The sequence below is a fragment of the Condylostylus longicornis genome, unplaced genomic scaffold (assembly GCF_029603195.1).
Source record: "Condylostylus longicornis isolate FDR11 unplaced genomic scaffold, ASM2960319v2 ptg000054l, whole genome shotgun sequence".
Classification (NCBI taxonomy): Eukaryota; Metazoa; Arthropoda; class Insecta; order Diptera; family Dolichopodidae; genus Condylostylus; species Condylostylus longicornis.
This window is the reverse complement of record NW_026578023.1, coordinates 135,759-155,278: the sequence shown is the minus strand read 5'-3', so window position 1 is coordinate 155,278 and position 19,520 is coordinate 135,759. Positions and strand designations below refer to the sequence as shown.

The 19,520-nt window shown below is 23.4% G+C and overlaps 1 protein-coding gene across 1 annotated transcript in view; it reads right to left on the bottom strand.

Moving 5' to 3' along the window:
* Window positions 1-19,054, bottom strand: part of LOC129611618 (protein unzipped-like) — a 93,359-nt gene extending 74,305 nt beyond the window's left edge. The window contains exon 1 of the mRNA XM_055524835.1: window positions 18,595-19,054. The gene's annotated coding sequence lies outside the window, so the exon portion shown is untranslated. The remainder of the gene's footprint in view (window positions 1-18,594) is intronic.
* Window positions 19,055-19,520: the final 466 nt, after the last annotated feature.

Sequence of the window (19,520 nt, the reverse complement as noted above, 5' to 3'; positions counted from 1 at the left end):
AATTAAAGTGGATATTTAATTTTTAATCAAATTCATGTGAGCCTTAAATTCAAAAATATTTCATTCGAAACAAAATCTTGAATCATCTTAATTTCAAATATGGTTTAAAAGGGGGCTTATATAAAAAGTATTTTTTTTTTTTTTGCATTTTTTTTTTTTTGCAAATTCTCATTTTATTATAAAGCCATAATAAATTCTCATTCTGTCTTCAACACTTATTTGAAATTTTCTTTTATTCTGATACTCGTATTCTGATAAGTTAATCAATATCGCATACAAATCTAATACACTAGTAAAGTAGAGAGAGCCATATTCGTCATATTCTGTCTTCAACATTTATTTCAAATTTTCTTCTATTCTGATATTCTGATAAGTTAATCAATATCGCATACAAATCTAATACACTAGTAAAGAGTAGAATTTAGAAAAGAGCCCCAATAATTTCAATATCTTATAAGTAAGTAAAAAGTTTATAAATTATTTATGTACTCGCTTTAAGTATACAATATAGAAGGGAGAAAATTTTGAAATATTGTCCTTGTCATTTCTTTTATATTTTTATCAACTATTTTTATTTACAATTTTCGTTTTCAAATTTCTTATATATGTAAGTAACGATAATTTTTTGGGTAAATTCACCATGTGTTCTCAATTATCAAAAGAAAATTTTTGAAAAATTTACCATTACTAATGATTTTAAAAAATACCCTCTATATTTAAAATGCATCCCATATAATCACTTATTTTATTGGCACACAATATATAAAATAAGTATACGAAAATCATTTTAAAAATTGAAACCATTAATAATTTTAAATTAAGTGGTTTATTTGAGAATATTATTACATTTTTTTTTTGTTTTGTCGGTTATAGGACATTTTTACTTTTAAAGGAATGTTAAGGAAACCAAACAAGAAAATTATAGCATATACAAAATAAATTTAAAATGAATTTTATCATGGTACTCGTATACAATATCCTTTAAATATTGAATAAAACATATGAAGAAAATAGAAGCAATCAAAAAATATTAGAAACAAAAAAAAAAAAAAGGAATTCGAAACGGAAACCTAGGTCAAAAGAATGTTGAAAAACTGATATAAGGTGTGACAGGATTTCTTTAAATTTTTTTCCTCCTTTTTGTTTTGTTTCTCATCCTAGTAAACAAAGGAATGTAAATTGAACGCAGGAATAAAATCGAAAAAAAAAACAAAGTTAAAGGAAAAGAATTGGTAATCTGATGGCTGAATAAATGACAATAAATGACACCAAAAAAAAAAACAGTTATAAGGATAATATTAAAATCATATCCAATTACAAAATAAAAACCAAAAAAAAAAAAGAAAAGAAAAATGAATTTAAACGAAAACAAAAGACAAAATTTATTATTAAAAAAACAAAAAGAAAAGGGGGAGAGATTTTTTTTTTTTTTTTTTTGGGAAAATGTGTGAGGGTTGTACACGTTTTATGAGCCGAGAATTGTGTATGAAGCAAGTAATTGCGTATACTTGTTTAAACATTAAAATTTTTTTTATAAATAAAAATAAAAGAATGAAATGAAGTCTTTGAAAAGGTTTCATTCTTTTTCTTCCTCTTCTTCTTCTTCTTCTTCCTTTTTTTCTTCATTTGGTTGAATGGGCGCTCAAAATAATTTTTGGTGAAAAGAATGAGATATTCTATACTTAATGTGACATTGAACGTATAATTATTTTTCACTTTTATGGATTTTTATATACTTGTATTGTTTTTTTTTTTTATTCGAAATATCGAAGTTAATTAGAATTCTTTTTAATTGCTTATTATTATTATTTTTATTAAAATTAGTATAATAATAATAATAATATGATAATGAGGGTGTAAGATTTATATTACTATGTATATGTTAATATTTTGTTGATAAAAGGAAATGAGGGTGTTTAAGAAATGAAGACAAAAAAATTTTTTTAGATTTTAATGGAAATTTTTTGTTTTTTTTATTAAACAAATGACAGTGAGTACCTCCTTTTGAGGATTGTTTTTGGAATATATGAAATCAAGTAGTTTGAAATTAATTGTTCATGAATAAATTGTTTTGATAAATCTTATATGCACTGACTTAGATAATATTCAAATAGGTATTTTATATATTATTCTTAAATTATTAAAATACAAGGATTCGCTGAAATGATTTTATTTCAAACGTGATTCCAACAACTATTTGTAGTTTTAGTTTGCACAAATTATAAGTATGTTTGATTCACAAATCAAACTTTAGTTAATTAAGTTTCACATAAAAAGATTTAAATTAATGAAGCCTCCGCAACATTATAAGTTGTAAGTTTATTTAGTGCTATTTAAAATTTTACTTTTAGCTTTATACTTATAATGTAATATAAATTTTTATTTTAGACAATGTTTTTGTAAAACAGAGATAATACGAATTTTATCATACCAATTTTTGAAAATCTTTGAAAAATTTTTAAAATATATTGTTTCTTTTTTCGAAAAAAATTTAAAGTTATGTTTTTAGACAATAATGAAAACTAATGAATCATACAAAATTCAAATAATCATACAATTAGTTTTAATCAAACTTGTATTAAGCTCAGTATAAATTATGATTTTGTTTTACAAACATTATCATAATCTTTAGCTACATCAAACAAAACATCAATCAAACTTTAGCTACATCAATCAAACAAAACAAGATGATTGATGCACCGCTATAAATCGAAAAATTCTTAAAAAAAAAATGTAAATTTAAGTTTTTCATGAAAATGGTGCTTATTTAATTTATATAAATGCTTCAGCAGAATGGCATGTTTTTTTGCTATCCAATAATTCTATAATTTAATAATAAATCCAATTTAATCAAGCAATAATTATTATCACCTGATATTAGACTATTGACAACTAATACAAAATTACAAAATTACTTCAGTAGATAAATGCAATCAAACAGTTTGCATGAGAGCACGATTTAATAAAGAGCAAACGAAACATAAATAAAATAACAAGCAATATACGAGTAGTAAGAATAAAAATTTAATGTGGAACGAAGCTTTAAAAATTGTAGCGCAATATATTTGGAAAGGAAGTAAAAGATTTCAATATTTCGAATTTTATTTCGAAGTCACGAATTAGTTTGTTTACATAAAACAAGGCATAAATTTGAGACTGCTTCCTTTAGCCTCTAAATATGTCTGTAAAGAATATACGTTTTGTTGTTTTGAAGTCGTTTAATTGAAACTGAATAGCCTTATCTTTTGAACAAAAGATATTCTTATTGAAACAATTTTATTTTTTAATTTTATTTTCAATATTTTTTTTAATGCGCTTACCTATTCATGTATTATTAAAATAATTTTCTTGATTTTATTATACTTTTGCATGATCAAATCTAATAATATACCAGATGTAAGTTGTAAAATTATATAATTAAGTTATAAATTTTTTTTTATATAATCTTGTAATCTGATTACATATTTATTTTATTCTATGAATAAAATTTAAAATAATACTATCGATAAAATAATAATAAGTATACAGCGTTGATTTCCTATATAAGTTCTACCTAGTATATGGCAAATCTTCTTCACTAAAAGGAAACGATTACAATATAAAGTTCCCCAAAATAAAAAAAATATAAGAAAGAAGATTTGTAGTTGGTACGTACATATATAACTAAGTAGTTATATGTAATTTATTGTTAACTATTCTAGTAATTTATAAAAAGTAATTCATATTATATGTAATTTATCATTGAATTATATAAGCTTACACATTCTACAGGTAAAATTGATTTACATCATTATTGGGGAACGTGAATTTGTTGAACATGAAAATTATTTTTGAAATCAAAAATGAAAATTATATGGAAGATTTACTTCTGTTTTTGTTACGTTTTATTTTTTCTTTCTCATATATATAATAAGATTCCTCCAAAATGTAAGGAATTGAATTTCCAGGTGGCAAAATTTATTTATAAGAAGTCAAGTAACTAACGTATGTAACTATGTTTGTGTATGAGAATAAAATTTTCGGCATTTTTTTTTTCTTCAAATTTACTTGGGGGGTCAAAATCGTGAGAAGTAATCAGTAAGTTAATCGGATCAAAAAATATAAAAAATAAATAACTTGGAGTACTTACAGTTGCTGTTTCAAAAAAATGTGGTAATTTTATTTTCTATACCTGCGTAACAAGAATGATTAATGAAGTTTTTAAGGTATAAGAAGACTGTTTTTTCTTTCGTAAAAATAAAGAATGTTGAAAGGCGTAAAGTATTTTTGTAATTCAATTCAATATGAATTTCAAGATAAGTTTGAAAATCGATAGTCGATTCTCGATATTTCAGGCTCGTGAGGCTCACTTCGTTTTAACGAGCTTGTTAGGAATGGAATGAGACGAGTATATAAGAATTCCTTAAACTTCCCTTCGAACTGTGATTGAAAGGGCTTAAATAAGTGGCTCCTTGAATAAATAACAGAATGATTGACAGGTGTTTAGATAAATAGTCGCGGTGGCCGATGTCCGTAATCTGTTTCTATTGACCATCTATTAAACATTTAATAAATGGGTAAGAAAATTTACAATTTAAATTTCCAATCCCATTGAGCTTGAAAAACACACTATATTACTTTTAATACTGGAGAAAAACGAAATATTAGAACAATTTTCGAATTTCCAAATTTAATTTTAGTACTTCTTGTTCTACTCTGACTATACTCTTCTATAAAGTTCACCTAAACCGGATTGTGAATTACCTCACTACATTAGATACTACAATTTTTTTTCACTTTATTTAACAAGTGTAGGTTTTCTATGTGCAATAAAACTGTTAGGTAAGTTTTAATAAAAATTATATAATTTTTGTATATTTCAGGAAATTCCAATTGAAATTCTAGAGAAATTTATTGGAACAAATTTTCATTTTTGTTTTCTTTTTAAATTTTTTAATAATAAGCGTAAAAAATATGTGATGTAAGATTTCAAGAACGCGCTTTCTTTTCGTTTTATTTTGTTTTTAAGTTAAAGTTATAAATCTTTTTGTATTCCGTGTGTTGAAAATTTTTCTATTTCAAATTTTCATTTTATTTAATTAAATGATTGTTTATCATGTACACATACTTATGAACAAATTCTAATTTTATATTTGATTCCATGTACGGTGGCAGAAAAATTGAACAATTTTAGATTTTCTGTTATTTTAGTGGTTTTTTTTGTATCGTTTTTTTTTTTCGTTATGAACAAGAGTGTGTAATTTTCTTTAATTTTTTACTTTAATAAGGAAATACAATTATGTTTATACAAATATAAGTATATCTATGTACATAAGCACATTTATGTGTATACTAGTATGCGCTATACAGTATAAAATAATCTTAATTTTCTGATAAGTTATAAATTTATATTTGTGTGTATATAGAAATTTTATTGAGCGTGTGTGTGTTGAATATAACCGTAGCTCACAAATTCTCCTGTTTTTTATTTTCAAATATTGCTAATTTTTCAATTAGGTAGAAATTGTATAAATGGGAATAAAAAGACCGCTATATCTAAACAACAAATTAAAAATGCAATGCACGTTCCACATTTTTATTAAATTTAAATTTTAAATTAAAAATTTTCTTCTTAACAAACTTGCTATTCTGAAGGAAGTATTCAAAACTTTCGAAAAGATTGAATTTTAGAATCAATAAGAAGACTTAGTTTTGTGTTCTTAGATGAAATGTTATAAGAAAGTTTTATGATGGAAATAAGGTAAAAAATATAAACTGAAGTACTGAATTACTAAGCAAACGTGTAGTTGTTTAATTAATAAGTATTATACCTGTTACACTAATAATGTTAACTTAATGGAAATTTATTCATACAACTGCAGAACATCTGGATAACGTAATCAAATAATCTGGATAACGTTGAACGAATTAAAGGCAGAAAAACTAAAAAAAAATTTCTCATCGAACTAGACTCGAACCAGTGAACTACCGCTTTCTAGACGGACGCTCTACCAACTGAGCTACAGAGGTATGAAATAATTGCTAACGAAACGTTCTTCACATTGCTTTATACTGTTATCCACATGATTACTAAGTATTGTTTACATATGAAGTTATTTTCCCATATGCAGATGCAAACAACCCCGAAATATATATTAAATATATATATTTTGGGGTTGTTTGCATTCGTTCTATATATGTATATTTGCAGAGCAATCATAAATTTCATGCAATTTTTACTTTTCGAGATTCGATCGTTATTCAAATATACAAAGTATAAGGTAATGTTTAGAACGAATTGTCACTAAGTTCTTCATACCGGCTTTGTCTGCAAATCATCCTATATAATACGAACTACTCTTAACCATTTTGAAGCAGTTAGGAGTGTTACATACTCTTAAATGGAACAAAAAGAGCTTATTTTTTCGACATAAATTATAGTAAATTGTTATTAAATTAATAAATTGCATACTCATTTTTAACTAGTATTTTCTCAAAAGTAATTAATTTTTAAAATACATAGATAAAAAAATTTAATTTTATGAAATTTTCAATAAAATTTCTTAATGACATACAAGAACTTTTATAAAAATTTTGCTCTAATATAAATTAAATCAATAATTAAATTAAAAAATTAGTTCTGCATTATAATAAAATATCTTTACGTTATTGAAATTTCCTTGACATCCTGACAATTTTTATGTTGTTGTGTGCTTATTTTTCAATTATAAAATATCCATTAAATTTATTTTATATCAGAGTGAAAATAATTGAAAGAGTATTGAATTAAGTATAAAGTACATCATTTTGTGTACCCATATTGTGTATGTATGTATGTATTTTCGTTGTGTTTGAATGAGTAAATACTAAATGTTCAAAAATATTAGTTGAAGGATTCAAAAATTGAAAATTTTTCCAAGTTTTCTAAAAATTTTATATTTTTTTTTTTTTTTCAAATTAATATTTACAAAGAATCCTAAACAATAATGGAATTAATCAAGTCTAGTATTTTTGGAAATAGGGTTCCACAAAATCCTATAATAGAATTACAAATCAGAAATTCAGAAAACAAAGAAACCAGGTGTTTTATATTTTCTTTATAATGCAGAAAAGAGACAAAATCGTAAAATACTATAATAACTCTAGTTTAGAGCAATCAATTATAAAATTAGTGCTTCTCGAATGAAATATAATCAAGAAAAAATTGTCCTCAATCCTCAAAATTTTTGAATCATATAAAATACAATTGAAATTTTATCTAGTATTTTGTTTAATTTATCTTAGCAAATCAAAAAACAAAAAAAATCTAATAAGATTCTTATGCTTCTTTTTCTAATTAGAGGTTAGTTGAACAGTTTAAACAATAAGGAGATATTTTATAAGAATATTGACAACTCTGGGATTTTAAATGAAAAAAGTGGTTGAGCTAGAAGCGAATCGGCGACATAAATTTGAAGAACTGAATGATTTCGGGTTCTCATTAATACTTCTACATAAAGTGTTTGCGAATGACACGAGTAAATATAGCAAGGTTGATGGTACTCTATAGCAAGTGGACAACCACACTGGTGAGTTGAGGTGGTTAAATTCATCTTATTTGATAAAATCATCGAAATTGATAAATAAACAAATTGTTTTTGATTGGTTTTGCAATTGACGGCTTTTTCTTGATCTACGCTCACAATTAAAATGACAAGATTGAAATGTTTAAGATACATTCTTATAATGTAAATTTAAGGTAAGTTTAAAGTAAAAATTGGATATCATGAATATATAAACATTTTTTTTTTTTTAAAAAATCTACAAAGCTGAGCTTAAATTAGGTAAACCAACATCGAGGCTAGTTTTCGTTAGACTGTTGTGGGAAAACAGTAACGATAATTGAAGGGTCGGTTAGTCAGCTGGTTCTAATGTCTTTAAATCGCTCGTTTGTTGTTTTAAGTAATTAATTTTGAAATTATTACTTCAAATGGTTTTGCTTGACTTAATGTAATTTTTTTTTGTATTTCTTATGAAATTTATGAATATTATAAACGTAAAAACAATTTTAATGTACCTTAAAAAATTCACTAAATTTCTGCAGGTATTAACAATATTAAAAAAAAAAAACAATTTATTTCCAACGCATTTAAAAATTTGTTTGATAAAATCCTGAAAATCAACAAAATTTTATAAAGGACAATGATAGTTAATAGAAATCGGGATTTTTATTCCTATTATTGTTGTGTAGCTGTTGTTGTTGTTGTTTTATTCTTGTCATTATGCCATTTGGGCTAAAGGAAACAGGATTAAGTATTCTGTTTTTTTTATGTTACCTGGATGATTTTTTTTTTCTGCTTTGTGTTTTTGAAAATATTTTTTTTATTATAAAAAAAAAATTGTTTTGCTTGAATGAAGAGGATCGAACGAGACTAGCAGATGTTTCAGTATTTTTTTTTGCTTAAAATTCTTCTATTTCAAATATAAGTATCTGATAAAATATAATCGGAATGTGTTGTGTTATTGGTGAAATTATTGTAACCATAATCAAACAATAATTTTGAAGTTATTTTCTAAGTGATGATGCTGCGACCCGTAATTTATTAATGCGATTTTGAAAGTGATTTTTTTTTTAGATTTTGTTTTGTTTTATAAAATATTCACAGTTTAATTGAAATTTTTATCACAGAATATTAAAAATAAGCACGCTTTATAATGAGTGATTGATGACAGAGTTGTTGATTTTAATTAAATTTTGCACCCTTCAATGAGCGAAGCCTATATAGTGTCAATATAAAAATTTTATATTTGAAAAAGTAAGTAAACAAAATAAAATTTATTCAAAAGGATTCCTGATGCAGTAAACACTTATTGCACTCGTAATTGTCTGGGTCAAATATTATATACAATAATAAACAAGGTATACACATTTATGGAGATGCGCATTTAGCAAGAAGCATGTGCAAAATTCTCATATTTTTAACTAAATTTCATATTTTTGTAGAATAAAGTCTAATTTAATCAAGCAATCTTCTAATGATAAAATAAACAATTATGTGTATATCTATCATATATCCAAACCAAAAATATGCCAGTTCAAACTACAGTTATGTGTTTTTGTTTAAGAAAGAGGAAGTAAAGCGAACGACCTTAAGATTGTCATAGTGCTCGATAATTGACGCTTTTGAGACAAAGATCCAAATGAAAAACCAATTTTGACTCATCGATTTGACAGATGGAGAAAAGAATTTGACAGATAGTTTTTGATTCAATTTTCAGTTTTTTTAGTTTTTGTAGCCTTTTTAAATTTACAAATTAATTAAATATTTAATTTTTGTTTGGTACAGTCGACATTCATTAAGAGTAACTGACATCTAGTGAGAAAGAGAATTAAGTAATTCCTATTGAAAAATAAACAAAAAATTAAAATTATTAAGTAACAATGTTTGCAACACACATTCGAATATACCAATAATATTTAGTAAAATCGTGAAGACTAACAAAAATAATAATATTCTTATACATTGTTATTTTAATCTTTTGAAAATAATAAGGAAAAGGAAATCTCAATAAAAAGAAAATACTTTGTATAAATGTGCAATATTTGTGCATTTATGACGGCTGAATCATTCATTCATTCAATGCGCTTTACTTTTACAGTAAAAATTTGTTTATAATTTTAATTTATGCAAATTATTCACACTTTTTCGCTTACATAAGTACATACATATGTATACTATGTGTGTATGTATATATATGAAAATATTGCAAGAAAAGTTATAAAATTTCTTTACATATGTACATATGTGTATGTATAATAATTTAAGAATTGAAAAATCATAATATAAAATTCTGAGACAAAAGAAAATGTGCAAATTAATATTTTATTATTTGTTTCTTGGAAAAGAATAAATAATTCACAATATTATTTCAGTTGAATAACTGTACATCTATATATATTTATGTATATGTATTTGGTAACTATGAATGGCATGGAAATATATAAAACTTATTCATATAACGGTACATACATACATTTTATGCGGTAGTTGTCATTTTGTTTTCAAATAATTTCAATAAATTTATTTTTTTATTATTTTTCGATATACAATCAATAAATTACATACAATCGAAATCAATTTATATCAATTACTCATCATTAACTAACTAGTAATCCATGATAAATTATTATAAAATTCAATGGTTCATACGCACTTAAGTATGTACATACGTATACTTGTTAAATAAAATACAATGGGGTAATCTATAGTAGTGACACACATATTATGTACATATTAGTGTGTGTGTACTTAAGTATATTTTATTAGTTTATTCAGGGTATTTTTGCTAATTTAATTTTGAGAATTTTAAATTTTACTAAAATTTTACTATCTAGATTTCAGAAAAGTTATTAAAAATTGGAACTATTTACAAACGTACTAGAATGTTATAGACTACAATCTGATGTTAAGCTATCAATTAATAACATTAGTATCTATATATGCGACGAATTTCAAATATGTAGATAGGTTTTTTTACCTAAACGAAAACTAGGAACTTTCTCCGTTTCGACTCGCGACACGGCAATAAAAATTGTACTTTTAAGTAAATCAAGTTGGAGTTAGTTAAGGCACATAAATTCACGGCCGATAGTCATACATATTAGTAAGTACATATATACATATACGTACATATATACTCTGTGATTAAATAAATTTGAATGATTTTACTATATAGCAACTTGCCAATCACATTTAACAACAGCATTAAATAGTGATAACCATAACGTAACGGTAAAAATACTTGGTCGTATATATTTGTAGATGTACATGTATGTATGTATGTATGTACGACATTGGACAGATTATCCAATCGAAATAAAAAATCTGTTTCAATTGTATTTAATTCAAATATGATTAAAAATAGAATTGAAGATCATTCATTCGTATTAAATCATTATAGATAATATTTTGAGTACTGTTGTGGCTGTTGCACTTAGCCTCTATAGATAAAAAAACAAAAATCTTAAAACCGAATATCAGATTTTCATTTCTATGTCTCTTATATGCTTAGTCAAAAAAATCATTCAACTATTCATTATATTTTTTTTTATTTATGTATGTAAGCTAGTAAAATAAGTACCTAAGCATACATTTAATTGGACTGAATTGCGGCATATTGGCGCCTTTATAATTTTCTTTTTTCATTTTTCTTAAAACTTTCTTTTTCAGAGTATACTTATATTGTATATGAGGAGAAAATCTATTGAAATCAATCAAGTCATTTTATTAAAAATAAAATAAAAAAAAAAGATTTATATGAAAAATATGAAAAATAGATTATGAAATTCTAAAAATTATTATTTCTATGCAAAAAAAATAATTGTATGTATTATGAATGTTAAGCTATCTATGTATATGTAAATATGTTCACATTTTGTATTTCAATGGCGACATAAAGTTTGATTGAAATTTGATTGAGTATTATATAAAATTAATTTATTATTTGAAAAATAATTATGACTGTCTTTATAATTCAGGTCGTGCCTTTGGTATTTATGTATAAGATGTTAGATGATATTGCCATAGTTTAATAACTAAATGTTACATTATACGAGTATTATGTATGTCAAATTTATAGCAGTATCTCGTATTAGACTGAAAAATTCTGTAAAAAATTTGTTTATTTATTTATCACTAAGTTGTTTTAATTAGAGGAATAAAATTTATAAATGTATTTTTGTAATAGTTCGTCCTTCTTCACTCAAAATACATATTTGAAAAATTAATATTAATTAGTTGATAAATATTAGACAGTAGAAACTAGGTATTAGTTGATACCAAGTAAGTATAATGTATAAAGGAGTAATTCGATAAAAATTTGCTAAAATTTTTTTTGATTTTGATTTGAAAACCTTTTCTTCGAACTTGAAGTTGGATTGTCTGCATTTGCCTACATTTCGAACAATTAATTGCTCGGCTACATTTGCAATGAACTATATTTGCCATCTCTATATTAACAAAAATTTTTTACAATCGTAAATCATTTTTTTTTCTATTTTCTATTTAAAGTTAATTTTTTATTAAAGCCATAAACAATTTTTCTATTTGCCTTTAAATAAAAAACAAACATTTTGACTGAACTTTAATGTTTCCAAAAAAAATTTATTTATTTCAAAATAAAATTGAATATTTTGCATAAAATATAAGTTAAATGTATCCAAAAAAGGTATCACATATAGCCCTTAAAATTATTTTTAATTTAATATCATAAAAAATAATGTGCATCGAATTTGAAATCATGAAATTATTTTTTTTCCTAATAAAGGAATAAAAAGAATTAAAATTCCTATAAATTTGAAGTTAATGACTTATAAAAATTTCATTAGATTAAATACGAGATATTTTTTATATTATGTTAAAGTGTATAAAAACGGTGTTATATTGCACTTTAAAAAAATTCATGAATCATATGCAATATTATTGTTTATATACACACATATAAAGAGTATATGCACTAACAAAATGGTTTTAATAAAATGATAGCTGGCCAACCACCCACTGATATCAAAAAAAAAAAAATTTATAAACTAGTATTCATATTAAATGCGGTAATGAAGAAATTTAGCTCATGAGGGCATCCAATAAAAATTAATCATAAGTGCATATAGATAGAGTGTAAAAAAAAGAAAGAGTTTAAAACAATATTTATGGCTATAAATAGGCAAATATTTTTGTTGTTTTAATTTTTTTTTTTATTATAATTTTTATATTAATAGTCTCCCATGGATTACGTAAATAATATTTTGTTTTTGTTTTTTATATAATTTATATTTTTTCAAATTCAATTTATGCGAATATTTATAAAATAAATTGCATAAGAAAAAGATAATAAATTTTATTTTTTTTCTTTTATAATAATTATGATAATTTTTTTTGATATTAGAAATAATTTAAAATTGAAATGATATTATTATTGTTTTGGGTGTGTTTGCGTGCCAAATACACATATGGAGCTGTAATTTGTATTAGTACGACTCTGAAGAGACAATATTCAGATGATGAAGATGCTTTTTTTGTGGAACTTTTGAGATCATACAAAATTTTGTTAAGTCCTTGGTTTTTATTAAATCATAAAAAAAAAAAAACACACACATGCAGGGGTAAATGTTGGCTAATACTACTAAAACGTAGTCAAATGGTCAAATTTTGAGCAATTTTTCTGTAGATTTCGGCTAAAATATCGCAAACTGCACAATTTATGTGTTATATAGCTTAATTTTTATTATTAAATATTAAAAAATTAATATTACTTAATATATTTAGGGCAATGATGAATGATGCCATCTATAACAGAAGAACCATACTCTAATTTGGGGTGAAAAAGGGAGTGAAAAACACGATTTACGTTACTTTTACAAGTTGCTACCTAGGCAGAACAGGTACATTTTATGAATAAGTTTTCAATTTGCCACATTTTTCATTTATGTTTGTCAAAATTTCAATAATTTGGAAGTGGTTTTTTGGCGTCAGTCGAACCCAATTAAATTTTTTAGATTTTTAGGGCCATAAGATATTAAATGAAAATTCTGGAAAAGATACACAACTGAGAACAAAATTCTGGAGAAGATTCAAAATAAATCCTACAAACTGCAACATTTTTATTAAGCAATCAAATGCGATTTTTTAATGATAGGGAGACTGTTTTGTGTGTGAATACAAGGAAACTTTCTAGAATTCTTTTTGGCTGTTCTTCTTCACAAATTAGAGGAGAAAATATTTCAATAGCTTTGACATTAATTTTCAAATATTAATTTTTTATTGAAATACTTTGACATTAATTTTCAAATAGCCAAAATTTTTTAGTAACATACTTTTATAACAAACAAGTTTGCCTTATTCAAATTTGTCCGTTCAACTTTTATTTAATATTTTTTTTTATAAAATTTTCAACTTTTCCATTCTATTCGATTGTTATTTGACATTATTTCATCACACTCAAATAAAAAACAAATTCATTTCCCTTCTTCCATAATTCAAGATTTATTTCGTCTGAAGCATCTCGAGGATGACTCACGAGGAAAATATAAAACCAAAATAACAACAAAAAAAAAAAAACACTTCTTATGAAAAAATGCTTGCTTTAAATAATTTACTCTAATTATTTATTAGATTTCCTTTTCGCAAAAAAAAAAAAAATTGAAACCCCTTTTCTCCAGGCACTGATTTTTTTATTTTGCTTCAAAAGATTTTATTAATTCAAGTTCTTCAACAAACACTGAATGAATGCATGAATGAAGAAGAAGGTATTTTTGAAACAAACTTTTCAGACAGTATAAGAATTTTAAAGAGATGCGGAAAAGTGACAGAAGGGAAGTAATCAACAAAAATTATAAAAAAAAAAACTTTTACTTCATTACGATAATATTCCTGAACAGAATTGAAAATTCTGTTTTTACGCAAAGTTTATTTAAAGGAGTTTTGTTGGAGGATTATTTTGCAGCACATAATAAAATTGTGTATAATTCTAACTAAGTACATATGTATACGTATTGAGTATAATATTGCGTATAACATTAAAGGAATTTGTCAGTTATAGAGAGTGAGTCGGTTATAATACTTTAATATGGTGCTATCATTAAAAATTATTTCATTAATAGGATCAAGAATATCATAAACAAAATATACTTATACTTAATACACATGACTTTTATTTCGAATTGAACTTCAATGTCAGAAGTGAGAATTGTAGTTCATTATTTTTAATGTTTTAATAAAAAAATAAAAATATATAATCAGATTTTTAATTAAAAATTTATTTTTGTTTTTATTATGTTAGTGAAAGTTTTCATTAAAATAAACAAGTTGTTAATATTTTATTTATAATTTTTAGAATTAATTAGTTTGTCAGATTAATGGTATAAAAATATTTATTTAGAAAGTATAACTATCAATTTAATGAAATTTAAGATTTTTTGAATTAAGTATTTTAAATTAAAAACAAATTTTCTTGATTGTAAATTAATAATGGGTCGTTTTTACAAAATAAATTCAATTCACGATCGAATTTTAATTATAATGCCTAAAAACTTGGCGGTATATCGTAACCATGATTTAACATTAAGATGACATCTATCTACATTAAGATGTTATCTACTGTATTTAATGTCAATGACGTCAAAAAACTTACATCATATTTCGTACTGAAATTCGAATACCAGAACATATACCGGTTAAAATGGCACATTTTTTTTTGAAAAATTTTTAGTCATTATAGTTATTTTTTTTTTTGTAATAAAACGCAAATGTTTTTTAAGTCAGGATTTGGAATATCAAAACTTTGTTTACGAATTTTGTTTTTGTTTACGAATTTTGTTTGAATGTAATCAAAATAGTAAAAGTTCGATGTAGAAAAGACTATGGATTTTTTTATTAAACAAATTTCATGAAAAATGTTTGACTTCTAAATTCAGCTTAATATTGGTATGACTTCTAAGAATCGGTTTAATAGTTTACAATAATAATCTTAAATTAACAGAAAAATGTAAGAAATTAGTTTTATGCTAAATGAGCGCTCAGATCAGCTCATTAGTAGTCTACTTGCAAAAATGAAATTTCGAGTAAATTGTAATTGAAATATTTAAATATTTAATTTTTAAGAAAATTTTTAAAAGACAAAAACGAACTTATGTGAAAATAGAGTGAAAAGAGGTGTAAACTAAGTATTTTGAAAATATACAAGAATTCTTAGGCCATTACAGCTTTATTGAACATAATAACTCATTTTTGTAAAAATGTTGGATAGGCCAACAATGTACTGAACGCCTCATATAATCACCCCACTGTAATGAATTGTTAAGGTTATTGTTTAATTTAAAAAATTAAACATCTATTGTGACAAATTTTTTAATGGCTTCGTTCTTTGAGCTTTTTTGTATAAAAAATAATTAAAAATAATTTAAAGGCGATAGAAAATATAATTTTTTTAATTGTTCAATAATTGTAAAATTCATGTTTTATTTATAAAAGTTTCATATATTTTTTTTTTGTTTTTACCAAAATAAGGCTACAAATACTTTGATTCGATTTGGACACCAAATATTCCATATCTTTATTTTTAAATCGTATTATTTTTGTTTATATTTATTCAAAATTTTACAATATTCTAAAATTCTTCTTCATTTTTTTTTCGCTCCATTTCAATCTTTTTTGCGATTATATGGAACTGAGATTTGCCATACAAAATTAAACCAAAATAACAAGTAAATCCTTGGGAACTCTTGCATAAAAAACCAGTTTTTCAAAATTTCTGTAATTTTTTTTTTTTTAAAGAATGAATAATAAAAATTCAAAAACATAAAAAAAAATGAATGTTTATGCTTTAAGTCTCATATAACAGCGCGACCCAAAACATTTATAAGCATAATTTTTTGCGATCATTTCATTCTTTTTGTTCAATTTTTGCCACATTTTTTTTTACTTTTGAATTTTATCTTTTTGTTTTTTAACATATTCGAAATCATAAACATACTGTAATTCTTTGGAAATTATAGAGAACACACTTGTAAAGTGTTTTCAAAAACAAGAAAATTTAACATATTATGACGTCATGCATTTTTATACAATGAAAATGGAGATATTTAAGATCAAGATTTTTTACTTCATAAAATGTAATATTACGTGTATGTTTGCTTGTAAGTGGTTGGTAAGTGGTTATGATTCATTTAACTGGAATTATTTACTTTTTAAAAAATAAGAATTTTTAGAAAAAATGGAAATGCATGAGGCCGCGGTATACAGTTATAGTTATGCAGAAAAGATTTTTGTTTTTTAAATTTTGTTGCCATTGATGCAATTAATTTTGTTTTCACTTTTAGATGACATTTTTGTTTTGCATCGTTTATTTAAATAAGTTTTTTTTTTGCTTTTTCAATTAATTTGAATTTCACAGTTTTGATTCGGTTGAGTTGTCACATAATTTTACATCCATACATATTTGTATTTGCAGTTGTATAAATAATGTAAACACATACTTACATGCTGCAAATTTAAGTTTGTTAAGAAAGTACTTAATTTGTAAAATTACGTGTTATTTAATATTCAAAGTAAAAGAGTAAATAAATTTGATTGCATGAGTGAAATTTGCTTCTCTACTTTTAATGGTTAGTTTTAGATTAATCAAATTTTGTAATATTAAGGAATCAATGCCTGGATGAAGAGAAACGTGGTTCGAGGAGATTAAGTTTTAAAATTTAATTTGATAGGCTCAAAAGTAAAGTGACCTTTCCAAAACTTAATTTTTTTCCAGTGCAACCACATATTGTAGCAAAAATTGTTCGGAGGGAGGGTTAGACTACTTTGCTTCTGAACCCCTCATTTATTATAAAAATTGGAATTTTTTATATTTTTTCATATTTGCTTTTGGTAAATTCAAAAATTCCGTCTATTCAGAAATATTTTTGTATTCAATTGGCCATAAACTTTTCAAAAATTATTGATTAATTTGACAAATTAAAAACAAATTGTATACTTATACTTTAACGCTCATGCAAAAGTTAAAATTCACATTACTTTCATCACTTAATTTTAACACAATAATAGACAATACAAGCATATTCACATAAGCCATATTTTTAATGTGTGTTTTATATCTTGTCACACATCATTTTTTTATCAAAAGCTTATCAATGTCAATAACTGATAATTTTGGAGTTTACTAACATTTTTTTGTGTTAATAAAATTGCTTAAATTTAGAAAAAAATTAATTTGGAGAAGATTATTTTTTATATTTTGTACACAACAACATTGTGAATCATAATAAGAAAAATTCTTAGAAAATAAAAAATATTGCAAAATAATTTTTTAACTAATAATTTGATTTTAAATAAAATATTTTTAGTTTGTCTAGTTTTCCTTTGGAACGTTTTACTTTAAAATTTTGTATTGTTGTTCTACATGATAACTATTGAAAGGAATTTGTTTTCATGTTAAAATATCTACCCTCAATTCTATCTAAAATTATATGATTTATTAAAAAATTTAAAAATTATATTCTGTAAGTAATAGATTAATCTGAGCAATTTACTTAAAATAATTTTAATATAGCAGCAATTTGCATGTAATTGTTATTCTAATGTATAATTTTATATTTCTTTTTAGATCAAAAATTATTGATGCTTGGAAAATTAAAATTTGCTTGAGCGGTGACAGGGTATAAAGAAGACGTAATATTGACCTTAATCAAATAATTTTGCATTAAATTCAAAAGTCTTATTAAAATTACTGCAATGCGGAACTTAACACACATTTTTATTTACCAATTTATAACTTAATTACAAATCAATAATTATTTAAAAATTCTAATATTTTTAAAATTTAAAAATATTATAATCAAAATTGTATTCATTAAATATGGACAGATGTTAAAATATTAATTACAAACAGTGTTTATTAATTATTTAAAGCGTTCTTGATTTTTTTGATTTTTAATTTTTAATAATTTCAAAAATAATTAAATTTTAATTAATATCATTTTGTTAATTATAGGCTATGCTACATATATAAATATTAAATGGGATATTGAAAATAATTTGAAATAAATCACAAAATTATCGAAATTTTTCAATTATCTCTTACCTTATTTTGTATATATATGTATGTATATAATGTAGAATTGCTATCTAAAGCGAGTTGTAAGTTAGTGTATATAAATTAAAGTATCCAAGTAATAATCCAAAAGGAATTTTTGTAGTTAAGTTTAAAATTTTAATTACAAGAATTTCAATTAAAAAATATCTTTAAAATTAAATAAATTTTTTTTAAATAGTAAAATTTTACAAAAAATTGGCAATATTATTTTATATATTTTTTTTTTCAAAATTGAGTATAAAAGTCCTTTTGAAAATTCATAAAATGCAAGAAAATTCACTTTTTTTTACGTTATTTACAGTAAATTTTAATTTGCTTTATTTATTTCTCTTTTTTCTGCTATTTATTTTTAAGAATTCGATTTAAAATTTTTTTTTTATTAATTTTTTCTTTCACTGAACTCTTTAATATTGGGAAAAAAATATATAAAAGAATGAATGCTTCCTTTTTTTTTTATTATCCTTTTATGTAAAAAAACAAGAAAAAAAAATATTAATTCAAATTGTTACAGATTGTATGTATGTGTGATTTATTTTTAAATATATATTTTGTATTCAAATGCATATATGTACATACATATGTATATAATAAATATTGGTATATAATATAAGATTATTTTATTTATGTACTTTTGTATATTAAATTTTTTTTCATCACAATCTTTACACAATTTTCTTCTTTTCTTTTGTATATATCTTATAAAGCTTATTATACATAAAATCGACCTTGGAAAAATTATAAAGATAGAAACAGTTATACACTCTGTATAATATATAAATATATATGTGCATATATATGTATGTAAATAACTGTTACTTTAAAGTAAATCTGTATTCTGGTATATAATCACTTTTATAAGCAACGAAATATACTTATATGCACACAGAAATTTTATGCGTAAATTTTATAGTAGG